This window comes from Somniosus microcephalus, chromosome 8, assembly GCF_052327205.1.
Source record: "Somniosus microcephalus isolate GS21.2 chromosome 8, FLI_Smic_1.0, whole genome shotgun sequence".
In the NCBI taxonomy this organism is placed as follows: domain Eukaryota; kingdom Metazoa; phylum Chordata; class Chondrichthyes; order Squaliformes; family Somniosidae; genus Somniosus; species Somniosus microcephalus.
Window position 1 is genome coordinate 263,770,380 of NC_140994.1, and position 27,943 is coordinate 263,798,322.

The 27,943-nt window shown below is 45.8% G+C and overlaps 1 protein-coding gene across 2 annotated transcripts in view; it reads left to right on the plus strand.

Annotated features, from left to right (window-relative positions):
* Positions 1-27,943, plus strand: part of ndst1b (N-deacetylase/N-sulfotransferase (heparan glucosaminyl) 1b) — a 379,285-nt gene that overhangs the window by 12,867 nt on the left and 338,475 nt on the right. The window contains exon 1 of one of the 2 annotated variants that reach the window (XM_085996018.1): positions 321-788. The exons of the other annotated variant lie outside the window; for it this stretch is intronic. The gene's annotated coding sequence lies outside the window, so the exon portion shown is untranslated. Of the gene's footprint in view, positions 1-320; positions 789-27,943 lie in introns of those variants that run through there. 2 annotated transcript variants of the gene reach the window in all.

Consider the following 27,943-nt stretch of genomic DNA (forward strand, 5'->3'; position numbering starts at 1 on the left):
ACAGCTGCCATGAGAAGAAACATGTTTTTAAAAAAAAAAGTACAGGGGCCGAGGCTATTGTCTGAAATTGTTGCACTCGATGTTAAAGAAGGCTGTAAAGTGCCTAATCGAAAGATGAGGTGCTGTTCCTCAAGTTTCGTTGGAACAGTGCAAGAGGCCGAGGACAGAGAGGTCGGAGTGGAGCGGAGAATTAAAGTGACAGGCGACCGGAATCTCGGGGTCACGCTTGCGGACTGAACGGAAGCTAATAAACTAAAATCCCCTTAATGGAGCTTTCAATTAAACCAACCGGGTGAATTTTCACTTTTAGTGCCGGGCAGTATTGGTTGCCCGCCCATTTTACAACCCGCCCGATTTTTGTCTGTTGAAGTATAGAAACGAGAATCGTGCGGTGTGTAAAACAGAGGGTCAATCCGCTACCGCCCGATTTCCACCAGACGGTACACGTGAAATTTAACCCCAATATTTTCTAGCAAAAAATCTAATTTATTAACAAATGATCAGAATCTGAAGTATTTAGAAATCTAATTGCAGGAAGTTGCATGGTGATGAAACAGTTAAGCTGGAGGCCCCTGTCATGTCTGCAAGATGCCCTCTAGTGAGTGTTGCGGTTTAGCCGTTTGTCTTTCCCTTTGTGCAGAAAAGCAAGGCCCTCCTCGTATTTTAGCTCCGAGCTGGCGAGAGGGAAAGAGAAGGAAAGGCAGAAACAGCTTGACCAGAGAATGCGTTTACTCAGGATGTAACAAAAGGCAGAGTAACCACGTCTTAAAGGATTAGCTGCATGGTAGGTGAGTCGCTGCCTTGATGCATTGATTCTTTGTGATGAATGGCTGCTGTGTGTGTGTGTATATATATATATGTGTGTGTTCTGCGGGCCTAAACATTCTTTCAGCATCTACTCAAAGAAAAGCAGTCAAACACGAGACCGTCTGAAAGGAATAATGCCCCCCCGCAATCTGGAAGCAATAAGGATGGGGTTGAGTAGAAAAGGAGAACGAGGGACAGAGCAAGAGACTGACATTGCAAGTGAAGTGGTGAGAGGGGTGGGGAAGGAGACAGAAAAAGAGTGAAGCTTGGGTGCTGCAGAGTGCAGTATTAAACAGCCAGTTAGATTCTGTACAGCTAAGACTCCGAGCGGTCAAAGACTGTAGAAGTGTAGCAGGCTTTAAAAAAAAATACAGTGAGCACTGTAGAGGAGACGGTGAGATTCATTGACGGATGGTTTCGAACTAGAGCTGTCATTTTGAAATACTGAGATGACTGATTAAATTTGAATAATTCAAAAAATCTCCCCCCCCCCCCCCCCCCAAACTACCTGTTTGTACAGATGATTAAAGTAGTTACATTTAGAATAAAAACACAAAGTACTCTGACTTGTAGTAATAATTGACTGCACAAGCTAGGAGATGGGTGACAGGCCTGCTTATGATCCATTGTTGCAGTGGTGCCATTCAGCAAAGTTTTTTTTTTGCACTTTCACCTTCATTTGGATCTTGCTCTGTTCTGCTGCAGTTTTGTGGATTTTCTGTATTTCCTGCTCCATTTCGCAACACTTGTACCCATTAAATCTCAGGAACTGTGACGTATTCAAAATCTGTAACGATCCACCTATGTATAAAAAAAGAAAGACTTGCATTTCTATAGCGCCTTTCACGACTGCAAGACGTCCCAAAGCACTTTACAGCCAATGAAGTACTTTTGAAGTGTGGTCAATTTGCGCACAGCAAGCTCCCACAAACAGCAATGTGGAAATGACCAGATCATCTGTTTTGGTTATGTTGATTGAGGGAGAAATATTGGCCCCAGGACACCGGGGATAACTCCCCCTACTCTTCTTTGAAATAGTGGCCATGGAATCTTTTACGTCCACCTGAGGGCAGACGGGGCCTCGGTTTAACGTCTCATCCGAAAGACGGCCCCTCCAACAGCGCAGCGCTCCCTCAGTACTGCTGCTCCGACAGCGCAGCGCTCCCTCAGTACTGCCGCTCCGACAGTGCGGCGCTCCCTCAGTACTGCCCCTCCGACAGTGCGGCGCTCCCTCAGTACTGCCGCTCCGACAGCGCAGCGCTCCCTCAGTACTGCCCCTCCGACAGTGCAGCGCTCCCTCAGTACCGCCCCTCCGACGGTGCGGCACTCCCTCAGTACTGCCCGTTCGACAGTGCGGCACTCCCTCAGTACTGCCCCTGTGACAGTGCAGCACTCCCTCAGTACTGCCCCTCCGACAGTGCAGCACTCCCTCAGTACTGCCCCTCCGACAGTGCAGCTCTCCCTCAGTACTGCCCCTCCGATAGTGCAGCGCTCCCTCAGTACTGCCCCTCTGACAGTGCGGCGCTCCCTCAGTACTGCCCCTCCGACAGTGCGGCGCTCCCTCAGTACTGCCCCTCCGACAGCGCGGCACTCCCTCAGTACTGCCCCTCCGACAGCGCAGCTCTCCCTCAGTACTGCCCCTCCGACAGTGCAGCACTCCCTCAGTACTGCCCCTCCGACAGTGCGGCACTTCCTCAGTACTGCCTCTCCGACAGTGCAGTGCTCTCTCAGTACTGCCCCTGTGACAGTGCAGCACTCCCTCAGTACTGCCCCTGTGACAGTGCAGCACTCCCTCAGTACTGCCCCTCCAACAGTGCAGCTGTCACTCAGTACTGCCCCTCCGACAGTGCTGCACTCCCTCAGTACTGCCCCTCCAACATTGCAGCTCTCCCTCAGTACTGCCCCTGTGACAGTGCAGCACTCCCTCAGTACTGCCCCTCCGACAGTGCGGCGCTCCCTCAGTACTGCCCCTCCGACAGTGCGGCGCTCGCTCAGTACTGCCCCTCCGACAGTGCGGCGCTCCCTCAGTACTGCACTGGGAGCGTCAGCCGAGCTTTATGTGCTCGAGTCCCTGGAGTGGGACTTGAACCCACAGCCTTCTGACTTGGAGGCGAGGGTGCTACCAACTGAGCCACAGCTGAGCCTATTGATTTGAACTTTAGTTTGTAGGTGACTAATTTCAGGGAAAAGTGATAGGAGGGAGCAGGGTGTGGCTGCATGGATAGGTACCATTCCTGTACAATGATAACAGCTCTGCATGTTTGCCGGTGTTAAACGAGAAACAGTCTTGTCAGAATTGCCCTGTCCACCATTGCTCTACAAGTTGGTCATAGTCATTGTAGCTGGAGTCACACAAGGATTTTAAGCAGTTCGGCACGTTATTCTAACTAGATTTTCATTATGTCGCATTTTTTTTTTCCCGAGATGTCTTTAGAATTCTCTGTCTGTTGCCGCTAGATTTAATAAAGTTTAATGTTCGGTATGTCAAACGTTCACACTATGAACAGCTGAGTTGTGAAAATTTGCCAGCAGTGTGATTGGTTTATAGATTTATCCTTCCAAACCCGAATCCTGACTGGAGGGAGCATTTTGAGCTGGGGTGAAATACTACGGTTAAGGTCTGCCTCCAAATTGAACAATTTGAGGTGATAAACCAACACATTTCTCAGGTGATAATTTAAGGGCATTTTTTTTTTTTACTATAGCATGTTGTAATGAAAACTTTCATTTATGTAGCACCTTATTACATAGTCCAAGGGGGAAAATTTCGGTTGATTAGCGCCCTAAGAGGGTGCTAACGGGGCGCAAAGCAACTACACCCGCGTGTGGCGATGTTTGTGCCACTCGCGAAATTGACGGCGTTAAACACTACCGCCACGATCTCCTGTGCCCGCAGATCGTGACGTCAGTCGAATGTGCAGCGCCCCGGACTGAATATTGAGTCGCGCCCCCTGCCTTAGCGCCTGCCGCTAGGAACGACAGGTAGAGGGGAAAGTTTTCAAGTCGGGAAGGGGCTGGGGGAGCGCTATTTAAAGGCGGGCGCTTCCTGCCTTGTTGGCAACATTTTTGGTTTTAACGCTGTCCTAAGGAGTTTTGGTCCTCAGCACCACTTTTGAGGTTTCTAAGCGCCGAGCTCTTTCCCTGGGCCTCTCCATTAGTGCTTCCAACACAATTGCTTTCGAGGTCTCTCCAGGCCGAGATTCAAGGCTGCAATGAGCAGGGTGTGGCTGGCCAGCAAGATGGCCCCTCCCCTTTAAGAACTGGACGGCGCCAGTCTGTCTGGCTTCCATGGTAACGGACATTGCCTGAGCTTCGGTAGCGTTCTGGGGTAGCGCCTCGCTCTCCGACATTAGCGCCTTAAGAGAGGTGTGTAGCGCCTGATTTAGCGCTCAAATCACCTCCAGGGGCGATAGAGGTGAATTTTGCAGTCGGAGGCGCTAAACTTTGTGCCCGGCCGATATTAGCGCCCCAAAATGGGCGGTACCGAATTTCTCCCCCCAAAAGTCTTAGCGTTTCACACGATCAGGTACTTTTTTAGACTGTTAGATAGGCAAATGCAGCATCCATTCTGCAGTACCTCTCAAATAGCAATGAGATTATGGTCTAGTTAACCTGTATTTTTGTTGAGGTGTTGTCTGAGAGAAAAATCTTGGCCAAGACAGCAGAAGAAATTTCTGTTCTGCTCAAAATCTGTCTGAGGCTCAGTGGAAGGTGGTGAATAATGTAAGCCCGCTATTTAAGAAAGGAGGAAGAGAAAAAACAGGGAACTGTAGGCCAGTTAGCCTGACATCAGTAGTAGGCAAAATGCTAGAATCTGTTATTAGGGACGTGGTAACAGGGCACTTAGAAAATCATAATATGATTGGGCAGAGTCAACACGGATTTATGAAAGGAAAATCATGTTTGACAAATCTGTTCAAGTTTTTTGAAGATGTAACTAGTAGGGAGGATAAGGGGGAACCAGTGGATGTGGTGTATTTGGATTTTCAAAAATAGTTTGATAAGGTGCCACACAGGTTATTACACAAAATTAGGACTCATGGGATTGGGGGATATATATTGGCATGGATTGTGGATTGGTTAATGGACAGAAAACCGAGAGTAGGAATAAACGGGACTTTTTCGGGTTGGCAGGCTGTAACTAGCGGGGTACCGCAAGGATCAGTGCTTGGGGCCTCAGCTATTCACAATATATATCAATGACTTAGATGAAGGGACTGAGTGTAACGTATCCAAGTTTGCTGATGATACAAAGTTAGGTGGGAAAGTAAGCTGTGAGGAGGATGCAGAGAGGCTGCGGAGAGATATAGTCAGGTTGACTGAGTGGGCAAGAACATGGCAAATGGAATACAATGTGGGGAAGTGTGAAGTTATCCACTTCGGTAGGAAAAACAAAAAAGCAGAATATTTTTTGAATGGTGAGACTGGGAAATGTTTACATTCAGAGGGACCTGGGTGTCCTTGTACATGAATCACAGAAAGTTAACATGCAGGTACAGCAAGCAATTAGGAAAGCAAATGGTATGTTAGCTTTTGTTACAAAGGGATTAGAGTATAAGAGTAAAGAAGTCTTACTACAATTATACAGGGCATTGGTGAGGCCACACCTGGAGTATTGTGTACAGTTCTGGTCTCCTTACCTAAGGAAAGACATATTTGCCTTCGAGGGAGTGCATAATCTCGGCTGACACTCCAGTGCAGTACTGAGGGAGTGCTGCACTGTGGGAGGCACCATCTTTGATGAGATGTTAAACCGAGGCCCCGATGGCCTCTTGGGCAGACGTAAAAGATCCCATGACACTATTTGAAGACCAGGGAAGTTCTTCCAGAGTCCTGGCCAATATTTATCCCTCAACTAACATCACCAAAACAGATTATCTGGTCATTTATCTCATTGCTGTTTGTGGGACCTTGCTGTATGCAAATTGACTGACATGTTCCCTACAGTTCAAAACACATCATTGGCTGTGAAGTGCATTGGGAAGTCCCTAGGGTGCGAAAGGTGCTATATAATTACGTTAATTCGTTCTGTCTGCCTTTGTCTCTCAGTTTAATGTCTCATTTGAAGGATGGCACCTCTGACAACACAGTACTTTCCAGTACAACACTGTGCGAATCCTACATCGTTGGAGGTACCATCGTCCAAATGATTGCCTATTCACTACTACGGGACTCAAACCCATTGCCTTCTGCCCTAGGGGCAAGAGAGACCAGAAACAAAATAACAAGTAGATTTTAACAAAAATCTTAACATTTTTTGGTCAAAATATTCTGCAAGTTTTCACTGGCTTGAGAACCCACTGAACCAACCTGTGACAGTACCGGTAATATCTGCCTTCATGGAGCAGTGGAACTACTTTCAGCTGTGGCTCGGTGAGTAGCACACTCGCCTCTGAGTCCGAAGGTTGTGGGTTCAAGTCCAGTGCCGTGCCGAGGGAGTGCTGCACTGTCAGAGGTGCCGTCTTTTGGATGAGATGTTAAACCGAGGCCACGTCTGCTCTCTCAAGTGGACATAAAGGTTCCCACGGCACTATTTCGAAGAAGAGCAGAGGCTGGCCAATATTTATCCATCAACAACAACAACTTGTATTTGTATAGCACCTTTAATGTAGTAAAACGTCCCATGGCGCTGCACAGGAGTATTTTAAGACAAAAAATTTGACACCGAGCCACATAAGGAGAAATTAGGGCAGGTGCCCAAAAGCCTGGTCAAAGAGGTCGGTTTTAAGGAGCGTCTTAAAGGAGGAGAGAGAGGTGGCGAGGCAGAGAGGGTTAGGTAGGGAATTCCAGAGCTTAGGGCCTCGGCAACAGAAGGCACGGTCACCAATGGTTGAGCGATTATAATCAGGGATCCTCAAGAGGGCAGAATTAGAGGAGCGCAGATATCACGGCGGGGGGCGGGGGGGCGCGGTTATGGGGCTGAAGGAGATTACAGAGATAGGGAGGGGCGAGGCCATGGAGGGATTTGAAAACAAGGATGAGAATTTTGAAATCGAGGCGCTGCTTAACCAGGAGCTTAATCAACATAACAAAAACAGATTATCTGGTCGTTATCACATTGCTGTTTGTGGGAGCTTGCTGTGCGCAAATTGGCTGCCGCGTTTCCCACATTACAACAGTGACTACACTTCAAAAGTACTTCATTGGCTGTAAAGCGCTTTGAGACGTCCGCTGGTCGTGAAAGGCGCTGTAGAAATGTAAGTCTTTCTTTTATTTCTGTGTCTGTAACAGTTCAAAGGAGTTCATTGTAAGCACTTTGAGACTTTTTTGAGAGAAGGATTAAGGCACTATGTAACGACAAGTCTTATCCAACAAACGCCAGTTGAGACTTGGATTTGATATTGGAATCTCTGATTTGGGAGTTCAGCTGTTGCTAATGTTGAGAGGAGATTTGATAGAGGTGTTAAATCATGCTGGGTCTAGACGGAGTAGAGAGAGAGAAACTGTTCCCATTGGTGGAAGGGTTGAGAACCAGAAGACACAGATTCAAGGTGATTGGCAAAAGAACCAAGGACGAATTGAGGAAAAACTTTTTACACAGCGAGTGGTTAGGATCTGGAATGCACTGCCTGAAAGGGTGGTGGAGGCAGACTCGATCACGGCTTTCAAAAGGGAATTGGATAAGTACCTGAAGGAAAGAAATTTGCAGGGCTCCGGGGAAAGGGTGGGGGAGTGGGACTAGCTGAAGTTCTCTTGCAGAGAGCTGGCACGGGCTCGATGGGCCGAATGGCCTCCTTCTGTGTTTGTAACTATTCTATGATTCTAATGTACTGTCACTGTTTTTCCATTAAAGTTAACCAATTTTTGTGTCTTTCCTTCTCCCCTTTTTTGTTATCTGCTTTTAAGCTCCCCCACCACGCTTTATTCCTTGACCTGGAGTAAGAAGCAACCTGCTTCTTTGCTGACCCAAAGTGCTCTGAGATGTTCTTCTGTATGTGGGGTGCTATATAAATACAAGTCGTTATTGTTGAGTTCGCTGAACTATGCTGGGACGGTAGTTCGGGATATTGCAATTGACCTCAGCGCCCTTGGACTTCTAGAACATAAGAAATAGGAGCAAGATTAGGCCATATGGCCCCTCGATTCAATAAGATCACGGCTGATCTTCTACCTCAACTCCACTTTCCCGCCCTATCCCCATATCCCTTGATTCCCCTAGAGTCCAAAAATCTCTCGATCTCAGTTTTGAATATACTCAACGACTGAGCATCCACAGCCCTCTGGGGTAGAAAATGCCAAAGATTCACCGCCCTCTGAGTGAAGAAATTCCTCCTAATCTCAGTCCTAAAAGGCCGACCCCTTATCCTGAGACTGTGACCCCTGGTTCTAGACTCTCCAGCCAGGGGGAAACATCCTCTCAGCATCTACCCTGTCAATTCCCCTCAGAATCTTGTATGTTTCAATGAGATCACCTCTCATTCTTCCAACCTCCAGAGAGTATCGGCCCAATCTACTCGATCTCTCCTCATGGGACAGCCCTCTCATCCCAGGAATCAATCTAGTGAAGACAGGATCAGGTTCCCTTCTGTTGTCGAGAGTTGATTATCCGACTCTTTTCCCTGTATTCAAAGAGCTGTGTGTGTAACCATTAGCCAGGGATCTCCACCCTTTTGCAGTAAGGGCCAGATCATGTGTCGCAACCAAGGAATTGGCCACATGTGAGTTAACAGTGAACTGCAAATGACCCGCAGATCCTACTCTCTACTTGGAAACTCGGAGTAATTACACAAAAAACATTCGCGACTCGGTATTGCCAGCACTTGCAATTCAAGTGTGACTCGTGTGATTGTTGGATTTTCTTTTTGTTAACATTAACAATTCACACGAAAAACTTAGACATGTAGAAAATTGGGGTCACAGTCTAAGGATAAGGGGTAAGCCATTTAGGACAGAAATGAGGAGGAATTTCTTCACCCAGAGAGTGGTGAACCTGTGGAATTCTCTACCACAGAAGGCAGTTGAGGCCAATTCATTAAATATATTCAAGAAGGAGTTGGATATATTTCTTCAGGCTAAAGGGATCAAGGGATATGGGGAGAAAGCAGGGACAGGGTACTGAATTTGGATGATCCGCCATGATCTCATTGAATGGCGGAGCAGGCTCGAGGGGCCGAATGGCCTACTCCTGCTCCTATCTTCTATGTTTCTATTGTTTAAAATGTCCTATTTGACACAAGTCAAAACCTTGCATATTGTAATTTGGTTTAGTGTGGCCAGTGCAGAGGTGAACCTTTAAAATCTCTGATGTCTCTGTGTCTGTCTCTTCACCATAGCCCAGGGAACACAGCGTTGGTATGTTCTCTCCCTGGCTCTTCCCCGGAGCTCTGTGGATCTGATGCTTGAATCTTCCGGGATCTTGCTCTTGTTCAACCTTCCTGCAGAAAAAGATCTCGCTGCTCCTCGGCATTGGCCTTGAGGAGTTTCCTGGCCAACATTTGTCCCTCAGCCAGCACCACGTAGCAGATTATCTGGTCATTTACCTTGCTGCTGTTTGTGGGACCTTGCTGTGCACAGATTGGTTGCTGCATTTCCCAAGCAAACAACAGTGACTACACTTCAAAATTACTTCATTAGCTGTGACATTGTGAAAGGTGCTATATAAATGCAAATTCCTTATTTTTCTTTCTTTGTCAGATTTTAGTTGGGAGATGTTTGACTGATATTTTTTGTCTTCCCGAGTCATCTTTTAATATATTTCCTCCTGAGTCTGTTTCCTTTAAACTGAATCGACCTAGTGATATGTAGGGGTAGCTCAACGAGCCCATCACCAGCATCCTTCTTCATTTTGCTGCCCCGATTAATGCACAAGTTGGCTGCTTTCTGGCCTGCTCTAGGTCATTGGGAGTTTTGCCGACGATCGTGTGGGTGATGTTCTCTGCTAGATACAGCCGGAAGGCATCCCAGTCAGCCCTTCTGTGTTCCCAGCCTAGTGTTGTGGGTGGTCAGAGTCGGGCAGAAAAGGTTCAGTGTGAAGAGGTCGGGCAGATGGTAACTTCCTCGACCCTTGGGTCTGAGCACTTACCGGCCACAGCTGGCGTGACAATGTCGAGATCGAGCACGTCACGGGAATCGAAGCTGCTGCTGTGATGAGTGGACTCTGGGGGTTTCAAGCCGAGAATCCTCAGTTATGTCTAGCAGGTAAACGTTGGCTGTTACACACTCCAGTCCACCGGCAGCACCAGAGACCTGGATTTTGCTGAAGGAGGGGGGCTGTTCTGCCTCCTTTCCTGTCTAACACTGCTGTAGTTCAGTAGGCTGAAGTAGCCTTTGCTGGGGAGATAGGTCTTACGTTGAGCAAGAACAAACTTTCATTTATATAGCACCTTTCACGACTTCGGGACGTCCCAAAGCGCTTTACAGCCAATGGATTACTTGTTGAAATGTAGGGAATTGTGGTAGTCAATTTGTGCACAGCAAGCTCCCACAAACAGCAATGAGATTAATGACTAATTAAACTGCTTTAGTGGTGTTGTTTAATGGATAAATATTGGCCAGGATAACAGGAGAACTCCCCTGCTCTTTTTTGATTAGTCAGAAACATAGAAGATAGGAGCAGGAGTAGGCCATTCGGCCCCTCGAGCCTGCTCCGCCATTTAATGAGATCATGGCAGATCATCCAAATTCAGTACCCTGTCCCTGCTTTCTCCCCATATCCCTTGATCCCTTTAGCCTTAAGAAATATATCTAACTCCTTCTTGAATATATTTAATGAATTGGCCTCAACTGCCTTCTGTGGCAGAGAATTCCACAGGTTCACCACTCTCTGGGTGAAGAAATTCCTCCTCATCTCTGTCCAAAATGGCTTACCCCTTATCCTTAGACTGTGACCCCTGATTCTGGACTCCCCCGCCATCAGGAACAGCCTTCCTGCATCTAGTCTGTCTAGTCCTGTTAGAATTTTATAAGTTTCAATGAGATCCCCTTTCAATCTTCTAAACTCCAGTGAGTATAAGCCCAATCGACGCAATCTCTCCTCATACGTCATTCCTGCCATCCCAGGTATCAGCCTGGTGAATCTTTGCTGCACTCCTTCCATGGCAAGAACGTCCTTCCTCAGATAAGGCGACCAAAATTGCACACAATACTCAAGGTGCGGTCTCACCAAGGCCCTGTACAACTGTAGCAAGACATCCTTGTTCCTGTACTCGAACCCTCTCGCTACGAAGGCCAACATACCATTTGCCGCCTTAACTGCCTGCTGCACCTGCATGCTTACCTTCAGCGACTGGTGCACAAGAACACCCAGGTCTCTTTCCACTTCCCCTTCTCCCTATCTATTGCCATTCAAATAATAATCTGCCTTCCTGTTTTTGCCAGCAAAGTGGATAACCTCACATTTATCCACATTATAGTGCATTTGCCATGTTTCTGCCCAATCACCCAACCTGTCAAATCGTACTGGAGTTTCACGACATCCTCCTCACAGCATACCCTCCCACCCAGCTTTGTGTCGTCTGCAAATTTGGAGATATTACATCCAATTCCCTCATGCAGATCATTAATATATATTGTGAACAGCTGGGGTCCTAGGACCGATCCTTGCGGTACCCCACTAGTCACTGCATGCCACTCGGAAAACGACCCGTTTATTCCAACTCTTTGCTTTCTGTCCGCCAACCAGTTCTCTATCCAAGTCAATACCTTGCCCCCAATCCCATGTGCCTTAAATTTGCACGCTAATCTCTTATGCGGGACCTTATCGAAAGCCTTCTGAAAGTCCAAATACATCACATCCACTGGTTCTCCCTTATCTATTCTAGCAGTTACATCCTCAAAAAATTCCAGTAGATTAGTCAAGCATGATTTACCTTTTGTAAATCCATGTTGACTTTGTCCGATCCTGTCACTGCTTTCCAAGTGCTCTGCTATTACATCTTTTATAATAGACTCTAGCATTTTCCCCACTACCGATGTCAGGCTTACCGGTCTATAATTCCCCGCTTTTTCTCTACCACCTTTTTTGAATAGTGGGGTAACATTAGCTACCCTCCAATCCATGGGTCCTGTTCCAGAGTCTATCAAGTTCTGGAAGATGACCAGCAATGCATCTACTATTTCTAGGGCCACTTCCTTAAGTACCCTGGGATGTAGATTATCAGGCCCTGGGGATTTATCGGCCTTCAGTCCCATCAATTTTCTAACAGACTAGATGCAGGAAGGATGTTCCTGATGGTCGGGGAGTCCAGAACCAGGGGTCACTGTCTAAGGATAAGGGGTAGGCCATTTAGGACAGAAATGAGGAGGAATTTCTTCACCCAGAGAGTGGTGAACCTGTGGAATTCTCTACCACAGAAGGCAGTAGAGGCCAATTCATTAAATATATTCAAGAAGGAGTTAGATATATTTCTTAAGGCTAAAGGGATCAAGGGATATGGGGAGAAAGCAGGGACAGGGTACTGAATTTGGATGATCTGCCATGATCTCATTAAATGGCGGAGCAGGCTTGAGGGGCCGAATGGCCCACTCCTGCTCCTATCTTATATTGTATCTATGTATCTAAGCCCTCATGGTTGAAAGATCTCCTTGGAAGCTTTCTATTTGTGTTATAACAACAGAGTGGTGGAGGGTGAAAGATAAAATCATTCTCTGGTGTTACAAATGGCCTGAGGTGCCACTCTCAGCATTGCTTTAACTATGAGCTTTGTTTGATTTAGACTTCTGAGTCCAATATTTCAGTCAGTCAAAGTAGCAGCATAGTAATTACTAAATATATGTCACATATGATGTTCAGGCTTGCACTGATAAGTGGCAGGTAACATTCACACCACATAAGTGCCAGGCAATGACTATCTCCAACAAGCGAGAGCCTAACCACTGCCCCTTGACATTCAATGTCATCACCATCGCCGAATCCCCCACCATCAACATCCTGGGGGTCACCATTGACCAAAAACTTAACTGGACCAGCCACATAAATACTGTGGCAACAAGAGCAGGTCAGAGGCTGGGTGTTCTGCAGCGAGTGTCTCACCTCCTGACTCCCCAAAGCCTTTCCACCATCTACAAGGCACAAGTCAGGAGTGTGATGGAATACTCTCCACTTGCCTGGATGAGTGCAGCTCCAACAACACTCAAGAAGCTCGACACCATCCAGGACAAAGCAGCCCGCTTGATTGGCACCCCGTCCACCACCTTAAACATTCACTCCCTCCGCCACCGGCGCACCGTGGCTGCAGTGTCTACCATCTACAAGATGCACTGCAGCAACTCGCCAAGGCTTCTTCGGCAGCACCTCCCAAACCCGCGACCTCTTCCACCTAGAAGGACAAGGGCAGCAGGCGCATGGGAACACCACCAGCTCCAAGTTCCCCTCCAAGTCACACGCCATCCTGACTTAGAAGTATATCGCTGTTCCTTCATCGTCGCTGGGTCAAAATCCTGGAACTCCCTCCCTAACAGTACTGTGGGAGCACCTTCACCACACAGACTGCAGCAGTTCAAGGCGGCAGCTCACCGCCACCTTCTCGAGGGCAATTAGGGATGGGCAATAAATGCTGGCCTTGCCAGCGACGCCCACATCCCATGAATGAATTAAAAAAAAAACGAATGTTCTGTGGCAATGTTGATAGTGCACCAATCTATATTTTTCTTTAATGATAGGCTGCGCTGTGTGGATAATTTGATAATTTTGTGTTGTCCAATTGAAATGTCGCCAAATTGGCCTTGGAGCAGAGTTCGAGGCAGCAATATGTCAGGCTAACTGGTCCGTAGTCCCATGTTTTCTCTCTCCCTCCATTCTTAAATAGTGGTTCTCTCTGGTTCTATTAATCTTCCATTCTTTCTATTACTCCCTATGCCCCCAGACACACTTTCTCATTGTCCTCTATGTATTTCTGTCTAAGCAGAATGGAAGTAAGTTATTCACACTTCAGTTACTTTATTTTACTTACAGTAATTTCACTTGTACCTTTTTATAGCGAAGAATCTTCTCAATCAGTAGTCTAATGCTGCGGTCTGTTCCGAGGTTTTATATTTGGAGAGATCAAGGAGGCAGAAGGCTGAGTCTGGGGCTGCACAGGGCTGGAAGAGAAGCTTGCTGCCTGTATCCTAGCTTGCACCAAGTCCCGTTCATCCGCCACCCACCCCTGTGCTTACTGACCTGCATTGGCTTAGAAACATAGAAGATAGAGCAGGAGTAGGCCATTCGGCCCCTCGAGCCTGCTCCGCCATTTAATGAGATCATGGCTGATCATCCAAATTCAGTACCCTGTCCCTGCCTTCTCCCCATATCCTTTGATTCCTTTAGCCTTAAGAAATATATCCAACTCCTTCTTGAATATATGTAATGAACTGGCCTCCACCACTTCCGGTCCAGCAACGCCTCAAATTCAAAATTCTCATCCTCGTGTTCAAATCCCTCCATGGCCTCGCCCCTCCCTATCTCTGTAACCTCCTCCAGCCCCACAGCCCCCCGAGATCTCTGCGCTCCTCCAATTCTGGCCTCTTGTGCATCCCCGATTTCCTTCGCCCCCAACGTTGGTGGCCATGCTGTGGTATTGCCTCCCAGAACCACTCTGCATCTCTACCTCTCTCTCCTCCTTTAAGACTCTTCTTAAAACCAACCACTTTGACAAATCTTTTGGTCAGCTATCCTAATATCTCCTTTTATGTGGCTCGGTGTCAAATTTTGTTTGATAATCGCTGCTGTGAAGCGCCACGGGACGTTTTACTGCATTAAAGGTGCTGTATAAATACAAGTTGTTGTATAGGTAAATGTGATGACCATTTAGCAACCAGCAAGATAGCATAAACAGCAGTGAGATGGATGAGCAGTTAACCTATTTTTGGTGATGCTGAGGGAGGAATATTAATGAACTGGCCATTTATCCCGGTGCTTTTTGTGGAGCCCTACTGTGTGCAATTGGTCGGTGCATTTACCTGAAAACAAGAGTGACTACGCTTCGAAGGTAAAGAATTGTTTCCGGAGAGCTTGGAGATATCTTGAGAATGTGAAAAGGTGCTATTTAATTTTTAAAATGTGATTGGCGAGATTAGCAAAGCAGGTGTTCAGCCAGTAAGAAGCAGAGAAGCGACAGATTTATGAACATAAGATTTATTTTGCAGACTTACTTTTTTTTTCAAAACCTGCCTGAAGGTAACAAACAAAAGGCCAAAGGCGGGATTTACAGTTTCTGATTTAGGGTTTAAAAAAAACGATTTGGGTTCAAATTGCTTAAGACGTCTCGTTACCATTGAGTTTCTTAGCCAGAAAACCACTACTTAACTTAATTGTGGTGCTTTCTAAATCACATTTTACGAGACTTGAATGTGAAATGTATACGTTCTGTGATTTAGTAATTTACTTGTGTAATGCAGTATAAAAGAAGCGAGCTAGAAACTAGTTAGCCAACCTAATCCTCTACTGTAATAGTGTTTATTGAATTGAGCTGGCAAAAACATTTTAGAACATAAGAAATAGGAGCAGGAGTCGGCCATTCGGCCCTTCGAGCCTGCTCCGCCATTCAATGAGATCATGGCTGATCATCTGCCTCAACTCCATTCACCGGCCTTATCGCCATATCCCTTGATGCCCTTACTGTGTGGGTTGTTGGTACATTAAAAATGTTAGTTGCTGCACATTATTAGCATAATAAGGGGAGCAGGCTACAACCTGGCCTACTGAACCAGCTTTGGCAAAACTAACTACTGTAGAAAGTTGCCAGCACCGTTGAGTTCTTTAACTGTCCACTGTCTGCTTGTTGCACACTGCTATGTTGCACAGTATCAAATGGTCCAAAATCTGGATCCTTGTTCCAAACTTTTCTAAAATACTTTTCTGTGCGTTTTTATACAAAAGCCATACACCCCGTGGGGCTGATAATGTTCACAGTACCACTGATGCTGCGAAGCACTGCATGCCGCTGTGCACTAATGAACTGATCTATACAGGAACAGGAGTAGGCCATTCAGCCCCTCGAGCCTGTTCTGCCATTCACTGAGTTATATGTCCAACTCAGGATGTGACTTGGAGGGGAACTTGAAGGTGATGGTGTTCGCACGCACCTGCGGTCCTGTGTGGTGGAGGTTACAGGTTTGGGAGGCGTGGCCAAAGGAAGAAAGCATAGACAGACTTACATTCCTATAGCGCCTTTCACGACTCCCGGACGTCCCAAAGCACTTTACAGCCAATGAAGTACTTTTTGAAGTGTAGTCACTGTTGTAATGTAGGAAACACAGCAACCAATTCGCGCACAGCAAGCTCCCACAAACAGCAATATGATGACCACCAAATAATCTGTTTTTGTTATGTTGATTGAGGGATAAATATTGGCCCAGGACACCTTGGAGAACTCCCCTGCTCTTCTTCGAAATAGTGCTACAGGATCTTTTGCATCCACCTGAGAGAGCTGACGGGGCCTCGGTTTAATGTCTCATCCTAAAGATGGCATCTCCGACAGTGCAGCGCTCCCTCAGCACTGCAGTGGAGTGTCAGCCTAGATTTTGGAGTGGGACCTGAACCCACAGCCTTCTGACTCAGAGGCGAAGATGCTACCAACTGAGTCATGGCTGACACTTGGGGAGTTCTGCAGCCGCGGTACGCCAGTGATGGAAGGGGTAGATGTATAGGTTAGTGGATGAAGTGCCTATCCAGTGGACTGCTTTATCCTGGATGGTGTCGAGATTCTTGAGTGTTATTACAGCTACATCCATCCAGGCAATTAGTGGGCATTCCATCACGCTCCTGACTTGTACCTTGTTAGATGGTGGAAAAGCTTTGGAGAGTCAGGAGGTGAGCCACTCATCGCAGAATATCCAGTCTCTGACCTGCTCCAGTAACCATAGTGACATGAATCTTGTCATTCATGTGGAAAGGAGTTATGAAGTAATACTGGGCGGCCTGCTGGTGGCGCTGTCCAAGGAGAGTATAAATACTCGGGCACGGGCCCAGCTTGCTCAGGACATTCTTTAACAGGAACTAGTGAAGGACACAACTAGATCTCCATGTTGTAAAACAGTTGATTAAAGCTTTGTTTAATACTCAGGCCAAGTGCCGAGTAGTTTTCTTACATTGCATAGTATTTATGTGGCTGGTCCATTTGAGTTTCTGGTTAATGGTGACCCCCCACTCCCCTAAGGATGTTGATGATGGAGGACTCCGGGATGGTCATGCCACTAAATGTCAAGGGGAGGTGGTTAGGCTCTCCCTTGTTGGAGATGGTCATTATGCTTTACTACCTGAGAAATTGCAAATCGGTGGAGCACTCTTGAGTGTGACGCACATTAGAGGCAAGACTTTTAAATGTATAAATATATATTTTTAACCAGCAAGCTGTTAAAACAATTGATATGAATTTGCAAGCACCCAGTCGGTAACTTGTCTGAATCAGGTTTTGGCATTTTCTTTTTACCTGCCTGCCCTCTACATGTACAGGTAGACTATCCTTTATCCGAACTTCCGAAAACCTCTAAAAACTGAAAGTTTTTTCGTTCAGTGTAAGTCGTGCGCACGACATGACCAGAGTGGCGCACGACTTACGCTCCCCCCGCCGACCCCCCGCCGACCCCCACCCCCGACAAATTTCTCAGTCTTATAAAATACCTTCTGAAATCCGAAATTTTCCGAAAACCGAAACATGGCTGGTCCCGAGGTTTTCGGATAAAGGATAGTCTACCTGTACTGTAACTTTGTATAATAGCAAAATACTGCTGATGCTGGAAACCTGAAATAACAACAGAAAATGCTGGAAATACTCAGCAGGCCAGGCAGCATCTGTGGAGAGAGAAACAGAGTTAACGTTTCAGGTCTGGGACCCTTCATCAGAACTGGAAAAAGCTGGAAATGGAACAGATGTTAAGCAGGTGCAGAGATGGGGGGGGGGGGGGTTTAGGAGGGGAGGGAGGAATTGAAAGAACATGCTGTGAAAATGTTGCAAATGGGAATGGAAAAATCATACTGCATGAAAAATGGGGGCAGGGATTATTATCTGAAATTGTTGAACTCAATGTTGAGTCCGGCAGGCTGTAAAGTGCCCAATCGAAAGATGAGGTGCTGTTCCTCGAGCTTACGTTGAGCTTCATTGGAACATTGGCCCAGAAATTAGGATCGGGGGCTTGCCGCGCGTGCAAGCCCCCCGATGTGCACTCACCCGGCGCGCCGACAGCTGAAGCCTGGGCCTGCTTGGAATTCCTGTCACTGGCCCGGTTCAGATGTCGGCGCGCTGTGCTTGCCTGATCCAGCGGCGTAGTTAGTGCGATGTGCCGGCTGGGATCAGGTGAGCACTGGGCAGCCAATCAGGGGAGGGAAAACTTCATTCATGAGTTTGATAGTAAGAACTGTCCATCTCATGAAATCTACAGGCGCCCAAAACACTACTTAAACTTTAAATAAAATTTTAAAAAACATCCCACTAATTAAATGAACTATAAATAACTTTTAAAAACTATTTTAAACAATTATTCAAATGTAAAAAACTACACTTACCTTAATGTAAAGTCCTTAACAACAATAAAGCTGTGGAAAAAATGTTATAATTTTAAATAATAGACCACTTACCTTAAAGAATCAAGTCCTTGCGTCTCCTTTTTACATTTCTAAAAAGTTGAGGCCCTTACACACGGGCAAACCTGTCAAAAAGAAGGAAGTTCAACACGTGCGCGCAGAGTCCTGCGCGCAGGACGTTGGACCTCTGAACCCCTTGGAGGAAATGCCGGTATCCCGCGCATGCGCTGTGCATGCTGAAATCCGACACCTCCATCGGGTCCACGCGTGAGTACCCCGTCCGTACTCACGCGTTGGGACCGGAATTACTGGAACAATGTAATAAGCCGCGGACAGAGAGATCAGAGTGGGAGTGAAGTGGAGAATTAAAGTGACAGGCTTTATATATGTTTTTTTCAGTTGGTACTCGATTTTATTCTCGTTTTCTCCCTCCTCCCTCCGATGCTTGTTTAAAAAACCTCACATTAAACTCTGAGTTACTTTTTGGACCGTGGTGTGTGACAACTGCTTGAAAAGCAGCATCTCTCCCAGTTTCCCTCCTCCCTATCCTGAAGGCACTGACTCATACTAGGGTTGCAGTTCCATCGGTGCTAGCAGCCAACAATGACCGCTCTCCATCTGCGAAGGCCAGCTGGCGATCGCCATGAGGAGGTTTGATTTATGGACGGCATCTCGACTCTGGCCAACTCCAATGTCCAGCCGGGGACACTAGCAGGAGCAGGACCCCGAGCTAGCTTTTCCCTTTCTAGCCCAGGGGCACTGAAAGCATTATGGTATTCCCAATTCTACCCTGACACCGGCAATCAAACCTGGAACAATTCTAGTCTGTAGAACTAGCATTACCAGGTGCTGCCTTTGCCAACAAACAGCCATAGTAGAATTTTTGTAATTTTACCGTGACTGTGAAAGGATGACTTTGATACATTTCCAGAAAATGCATAAACTTTTAATTAGTGTAACTTTATGCTTCAGTTGCATGATTAGTGTGCTACATTCTTATCTGTTAATGGGAACATTACCTTAGACTTCAAATTGAACAGATGTACTTAATTATTCTTCTGCCAAGTATGAATTTTGATGGATTATCTTTAAAAGACAAGCGGAATTTTTTTAATGAAAGTCCTCATTTTAGTTACTCTATTTCGAATAAAATGAGTTACTTTAAAATTATAGAGATATTATCTGTCCAGTAGGCTTTTCAATAATACATTCCATTTGAATCTTCCCTTGTGTTCTTGCTGTAATGAGATGGAAGACATTGATGATTTTGTTAAATGGTCTATAGTTAATGAGGTTTGGTCCGATTTTAATGACTTTTGGGTGAATAATCCCAATGAAAATAAGCTTTTCAATTTTGCCAATGACCACAAAAGCAATTATACTCTAAATCTTCCCGTCTTGCTCGCTAAATGAAGTCAAAATTTGCTAAATGCAAACCATGACTTCAAACCTTGAGATGGCTTTTGGAAATTAAACTGCATTTGCTCCGTCGAAAATCCATTATAAGCAACAAAATGAAGATGCTCTTTAACATGTTGACCTCGTCTTTCCTGAACTTCCTCCTTGATTTAATACATTCAAATTCATTTGGCCCATTATTTCTTCTGGCATTTTCTTTCTCTCTTTCTAATGCTCAACATGAGAGAAAAGTATAAAACCTTGTAGCATCGCCTAGAATTAGTTGAATGCTCATTTGGTCCAACAACTGTCTTGTCATTTTGATTCTTTTACAAAAGGAAAGAAAAATGCAGACTATTGCGACAGTCCTGATCATCAGAAGAAACTATGGCCCAGAAGTTTGAGCCCTCTTGGCAGTGGGGGGGTGGGGGGGTTGAAGTGTTGGGGGGCCGCAGGGAACAATCCCTGCACCCGAATGGATAGGCCTCAGGCACACATCACGTGAGATTGGGCTTGGGCCTCTTTATCGTCGAGCCAGAGAGCTGCGGATGTCTCATAGACATCCCAAGGCAGCTCACCGGCAAAGCGGAATCAAAGATCAGGCTGCTGTGACGCCGGCAGGGACGCTCAGCTAAGCAGTTAAAGGGGACTGGGAGGAGGGACTATCAGGAAAGGGGCTAACTAGGGCAGGGGGATGGGTAGCGGGCGGATCAATGGCAGAAGCACGGTGCTGTTCAGGGCAACCCAAAACTGCAGAGGAGGTTTCAAATGTGCGTTAGATCCCTCATTTGCCTATGCAAAGAGGATAACGCATGTCTCTGGCACGGGCCTTGGACGGTGATTGTTTTTTTGCCTACACCAATATGGCGGGCGGCCCTCTTCCTGATCGTAACGAGCGTGCGCTTTCTGCCTGCCATATTGGAGGCATTGAATCATTGAATCATACAACACAAAAGGAGGCCGTGCGGCTCATCGTATCTGTGCTGGCTCTTTGAAAGAGTTCTCCAATTAGTTCCACCCCCTGCTCTTTCCCCGTAGCCCTGCAAATTTATCCTTTTCAAGTATTTATCCAATTCCCTTTTGAAAGTTACTATTGAATCTGCTTCCACCGCCCTTTCAGGCAGCGCGTTCCAGATCACAACAACTCGCCGTGTAAAAATATTTCTCCTCATCTCCCCTAGGATTTTTTGCCAATTATCTTAAATCTTAGGAGGCTGCTTGGCACCTGAAAAACGGGTGTTGTGCTGCCAAAATTCTAGGCCTATATGTCTTGCTCTGTGACTACTAAAGGATAATAAATGTTTTCTCAACCATTTACCCCATCTCTCCTGAAGACCCTGACTCATGCTGCAGTACAGTTCCATTAGTGCAACAGATCTCTGGTACTTCAAGTCCTCCTATCATAAGAACATAAGAAATTGGAGCAGGAGTAGGCCATTCGGCCCCTCGAGCCTGCTCCGCCATTCAATAAGATCATGGCTGATCTGTTATTGGCCTCAACACCATTTTCCCGCCCGCTCCCCATAACCCATGACTCCCTTGTAGCTCAAATATCTGTCTATCTCCACCGTGAATATATTCAATGACTCCGCCTCCACGGCTCTCTGGGGTAGAGAATTCCAAGGATTCACAAACCTCTGAGAGAAGAAATTCCTCCTCATCTCCGTCTTAAATGGGTGACCCCTTATCCTGAAACTGCCCCCTAGTTCTAGATTCCCCCATGAGGGGAAACATCCTCTCGGCATCTACCCTGTCAATCCCCCTCAGAATCTTATATGTTTCAATAAGATCACCTCTCATTCTTCTAAACTCCAATGAGTATCGGCCCAGCCTGCTCAACCTTTCTTCAGAAGACAACCCCCTCATCTCATGAATTAACCTAGTGAACCTTCTCTGAACTGCCTCCAATGCAAGTATACCCCTCCTTAAATAAGGAGACCAAAACTGTACGCAGTACTCAAGGTGTGGTCTCACCAGCGCCCTGTACAGTTGTAGCAGGACTTCCCTACTTTCATACTCCATCCCCCTTGCAATAAAGGCCAACATTCCATTAGCCTTCCAAATTACTTGCTGTACCTGCATGCTAACTTTTTGTGTTTCATGTACGAGGACCCCCCGATCCCTCTGTACCGCAGCATTATGTAGTCTCTCTCCATTTAAATAATAATTTGCTTTTTTATTTTTCCTACCTCCCATTTTCCCACATTATACTCCATCTGCCAAATTTTTGCCCACTCACTTAACCTATCGATATCCCTTTACGTCCTCTGCACAACTTGCTTTCCCACCTATCTTTGTATCATTAGCAAATTTGGCTACAGTACACACGGTCAGATACAGAGTGACCCCACACAATGACGTGTTAGTAGGTTACGGGACCCCTGAAGCAGCACCTGAGGTCCACACATGTTTATCTTCCAGTGGGAGGAGTTCATTGTACAGCTTTCAGCAGTGAGAATCCTGGCTGATTTTCTCCTCGTAGCATCATTATTTCCACCCCAACTGAGAACTGTTAAGTCAGCATGCACCAGGGCTTTTTTTTTAATTCACTCACAGGATCTGGACGTCCCTGGCAAGGCCAGCATTATTTGCCCTTGAGAAGGTGGTGGTGAGCCAACTGAGCAGCCAGGCCATTTCAGAGGGCAGTTAAGAGTCAACCACTTTGCTGTGGGTCTGGAGTCACATATAGGCCAGACCGGGTAAGGACGGCAGATTTCCTTCCCTGAAGGACATTAGTGAACCAGATGGGTTATTACAGGAAACTCTCGATTTACCAGCACCTAAATAACCGGAAATCTCTGTTAACCGGCAAAATGCAGGAGCAGGATCAGGTAAGTTTTACTTCATATTAGTTGCAGTTCCTGGATCTGTGGCTGTGTAACTGGGGTTCGTGCGCTTGTTGCTAAGCAACAGGGACGCTTGGTCTGTGGCCGGAGTTCCTGCACATGTTGCTAAGCAACAGGGAAGCCTGGATTTGTTGCTGTGTACGGAGCTCTCGTACTTTTTAAACTATACCTCCCTGTAATCTGGACTTTTTGATAAACCGGCACCACGCCGGTCCCGTTGGTGCTGGATAATAAAGAGTTTCCTGTACGACAATCCGGTAGTTATATGGTCACCATTACAGATGTAAGTTTTTTTAATTCCAGATTTATTTAACTGAATTTAAATTCCCCAGCTGCCATGGTGGGATTTGAACTCCCGTCTCTGGATCATTGTTCCAGGCCTCATTACCACGGTGCTACCATTCCCTCAACATGGAACCTCTCTGTTCTGTATGGCTCAATACCAAAGGCCAATCAGTTTTTATGGAGGAACTTTTATTGCTAGTCTTTTTCAAACATTATCAGAATATGTAACCTAATAGATCTCTGACTAGCTAGTTACACTATGTAAAGCTGGAGTGTATAAATTACAAACAAAATGACTACAAAAGAAAATTTATACTCCTGTATTTGATGGAAAAATAACAGTGCTGGGATTTCAATTTGTTTTTTGGCTTTAACTGCCTAAATCTTTTATACAGTGCATTAAGAAGAAAAAGTAACAATAATAAGTCTGTGTTGATAGTGTAGTTCTTCTTTATTAGCGCTTAAGCTTTGTAACAGAATCCGCAGTAGGGAGCAAGGTGTTAAAGAACAGGTTTTCAAATTCGACTGTGTAACTGAGCATGTTATTGCAATGCTTTTCAGAGTTTAATCTTAAGCCTCAAATTTAGACATCCTCCTTCGTTTTTGCACCATCCACATGTCACAGGTATGAACCCAGCAGGTCATAGTCACTTGGGTTTACGGAGTAAGCTTCAAGCTGAACAATAACAACTATGTACCTATAGTAGGTACTGTAATTTTGATTTCAATGGGCGATAATCTGGGCTTGTAAGCTTCCTTGAATACAACAGAAACTACAAGCAGGGGTTGGGAGTAGCGCAGAGAAAACTTGCGTCCAAAAAGATGGATCGAATGAGTTATTGTTTCTGAGCTAAAGGCACGTTACTTTTTTTTTGAATCCCTTAATTTTGGGGACTGGCGTCTCGCCCTACACCTGCCAGTTTCTCTCACTTGAATAGGTTGTGGGTTTGGCAGCAGAAATCAGAGAAGCAAATTAATAGGTTGTGTGTAGTAACATAGCTGTAGTATGCAGGGCAGGTGCACATTGATTGAAAAGGTAGCTAAGGTGGTCATTAAATAAGTGGTCATTAAATAAGTGTGACGTGTTGACCAGGTGATCCTGCACATAGTTTTGTCAGAGTCAGCGATTTACTACTGGACCAAGCCAAGAATTTTTCACTTGTGTCATTTTGGAGGGGTATTTCACCATAGGACAGATGTGTGTTTAATTAGAGGAGCAGTATACCAGCGATGGGCTTTTAAATTGCAATATCAATGCTTTTCATGTGTAAATGTCAGGAAGTACAGTAGAATGTGAGTACGAATCTTAATGCAGATGTTATATTTTGAAGATAAGGTAATGAACATCAGTTGGGGATACAGTAGGAACACTTGTCATGAATATTTACATTGCAGCACCATTTTAAGACACATGATATATTAATAACATTGGTTGTAAGGAGAGACATAGAAACATAGAAGATAGGAGCAGGAGTAGGCCATTCGGCCCCTCGAGCCTGCTCCGCCATTCAATGAGATCATGGCTGATCATCCAAATTCAGTACCCTGTCCCTGCCTTCTCCCCTGATCCCTTTAGCCTTAAGAAATATATCTAACTCCTTCTTGAATATATTTAATGAATTGGCCTCCACTGCCTTCTGTGGTAGAGAATTCCACAGGTTCACCACTCTCTGGGTGAAGAAATTCCTCCTCATCTCTGTCCTAAATGGCTTACCCCTTATCCTTAGACTGTGACCCCTGGTTCTGGACTCCCCCGCCATTGGGAACATCCTTCCTGCATCTAGTCTATCTAGTCCTGTTAGAATTTTATAAGTTTCAATGAGATCCCCTCTCATTCTTCTAAACTCCAGCGAATATAAGCCTAATCGACCCAATCTCTCCTCATACGTCATTCCTGCCATCCCAGGTATTGTACCTTTTAATTCTGCCGCAGTTGAGGAGTCTAGAGACGTATTGTGTTTCTATAAATAGTTCCCTTACAATTCCCCCAGATGAATAGATGCAATTGGTAGTCCTTTTGTTAAACTTTTCTAAAACCGTAAGATTTCACCAGTGCTGCTGTTAATAGTGATTTGATTTATTCTATTTCGCCAAATATTGTGCTGTTTCTGTTTAAAATGGGTTGTGATGACGAATAGCTGGCCTGTTCTAGCTGACTGCTTCTTTTCCTTCAATAATTTCATTCTTCGGATGAGATACCATCTGCTTGTTGCAGTGGTTCACATAGACATCTACAATCTCATGACACTGTTGAAATAGAAGCAGCAGGCCCTCCTGGCGTTCTTAACCAGCGCCACCGACGTCATCCTTCATCTCATGGCAGGTGATGCTGCTGCGGAGCGGCTGCCCACATAACGACAGCCACTGCACTTCCAAAAAAAAAAAAAAGTCATTAATTGTGTGGTGCATTTAGACATTTCAATGTGAAAGACATTTACAGAAGCAGCAATGACAGGAAACTCTCGATTTGCCAGCACCTAAATAACCGGAAATCTCTGTTAACCGGCAAAATTCAGGAGTAGGTTCAGGTAAGTTTTACTTCATATTAGTGGCCGTTCCTGGATCTGTGGCTGTGTAACCGGGGTTCCTGCACCTGTTGCTAAGCAACAGGGACGCCTGGTTCTTGTAGCGGGGTTTCTGCACCTGTTGCTAAGCAACAGGGACGCCTGGATTTGTTGCTGTGTACGGGGCTCTCGTACCTTTTACTATACCTCTCTGTAATCCGGACTTTTTGATAAACCGGCACCACGCCAGTCCCGTCGGTGCTGGATAAAATAGAGTTTCCTGTAGTAATTATTTACAAGCTCTAGGCTGACACTCCCAGTGCAGTGCTGAGGGAGCGTTGCACTGTTGGAGGTGCCGCCTTTCGGATGAGACGTTAAACCGAGGCCCCGTCTGCCCTCCGGTGGACATAAAAGCTCCCACGGCACTATTTCGAAGAAAAGCCAACCAACAAGACTAAGACAGATTATCTGGTTATTATCCTATTGCTGTTTGAGAGACTTGCATATTTCCTACATTACAACAGTGACTACACTTCAAATGTGAAGTCCTGTTCACCCATCACCCCTGTGCTACATTGGTTCCCTGTTAAGCAACACCTCAATTTCAAAATTCTCATCCTTGTTTTCAAATCCCTCCATGGCCTCGCCCCTCCCTATCTCTATAATCTCCTCCAGCCCCACAACCCCCCCGAGATATCTGCGCTCCTCCATTTCTGCCCTCTTGAGCATCCCTCATTATAATCGCTCCACCATTGGCGGCCGTGCCTTCTGTTTCCTAGGCCCTAAGCTCTGGAATTCCCTCCCTAAACCTCTCTGCCTCTCTACCTCTTTCCTCCTTTAAATCACTCCTTAAAACCTACCTCTTTGACCAAGCGTTTGGTCACCTGCCCTAATTTCTCCTTATGTGGCTCGGTGTCAAATTTTTTGTCTTAATACTCCTGTGACGCGCCTTGGGATGTTTTGCTACATTAAAGGTGCTATATAAATACAAGTTGTTGTTGTTAATTACCTGTAAAGCCCTCTGGTATGTTCTGAGGTTTTGAAAGGTGCTATATAAATGCAAGTCTTTTTGTCTTTCACTTGTCACTGAAATATTTCATAATTTCAATCCAGCTTGTGGAATAACTCGGGCAGTGCAGTGATTGTGAATACAGACAATGAGTGAAAGATTTTTTTAAATTTGGCCATTTACTCATTTTATTGGTTTTTAACTCCGTTGCGCACCTGAGGCCTTTTATGAAATGTTCAATTGAATGACTACCCATATAAAACTAGCAAATCCCAAAGAAGAATGAGAGGTGATCTCATTGAAACAGATAAGATTCCGAGGGGGATTGACAGGGTAGATGCTGAGAGGTTGTTTCCCCCTGGCTGGAGAGTCTCGAATTAGGGGTCGTAGTCTCAGGATAAGGGGTCGGCCATTTAGGACTGAGATCACAGAATCACAGGAACCCCACAGTGCAGATAGAGGCCATTTCGGCCCATCGAGCCTGCACCGACACATATCCCACCCTATCCCCGTAACCCCACGTATTTAATCCCCCTAACACTAAGGGTCAATTTATCATAGCCAATCATCCTAACCCGCACATCTTTGGACTGTGGGAGGAAACCGGAGCACCCGGAGGAAACCCACGCAAACACGGGGAGAATGTGCAAACTCCACACAGACAGTCACCCGAGGCCGGATTCGAACCCGTGTCCCTGACGCTGTGAGGCACAGTGCTAACCACTATGCCACCGTGCTGCCCTTTGATGAGGAGGAATTTCTTCACTCAAAGGGTTGTGAATCTTTGGTAATCTCTAGCTCAAAGGGCTGTGGAGGCTCAGTCGTTGAGTATATTCAAGGCTGAGATCGATAGATTTTTGGACTCTGGGGGAATCAAGGGATACGGGAATTGGGCGGGAAAGTAGAGATGAGGTCGAAGATCCGCCATGATCTTATTGAATGGCAGAGCAGGCTCGAGGGGCCGAATGGCCTACTCCTGCTCCTAATTCTTATGTTCTTTTGGCCTAGAATAACATTATTTAGCACTAACTAGGGAACAGGCTATTTTAGATCTGTTATAAATTGCATGACCTTTTTGCAGTCTCACTTTAGGAAGTGACATAATTCTATGTAATGACTGGAAACTTGCTGCATACAGTGGATGTGCCAAAGGCAAAGGCAGCATGGCCTTAAAACAAAAAATGACCACCATCTGCCTTTTCGCTCCACCTGAATCAGTGGTGCTTTTGTTGCACTTTCACACTGCTTCTCCAGCAACAAGAGAAACTATTCTAGCATTTAGCGTGAGCGGGCGTGCACTTGTTTTAACTTTCAAAAGCAGCTGTGAGCTATAAATCATCTAGGCATTCAGGTCCCATATGCTTGGCCTCACTAACTCCTCCAAGCTCTGTCACTACTTGCTCCTTGAACAAAAATTAAAAGACAAAGAAAAATCAAAAGAGTGCTAATGTTGGCTCCAATTTTTAACCAGTTGGTTTATAGAATCGGCCCCGGACGCCTAGCCTCCCTGTTAGTGTTTTAGTCGTTGCTTCCCATTATTTAAATACATACCATTTCAGAAGTGTGTAGCTCTGTCCTGTGAGTGAAATTTGTTATAAATCTCATCATCAAGAAACTACTTATGAAATAACACTGGACGGCCAGCTGGTGGCGC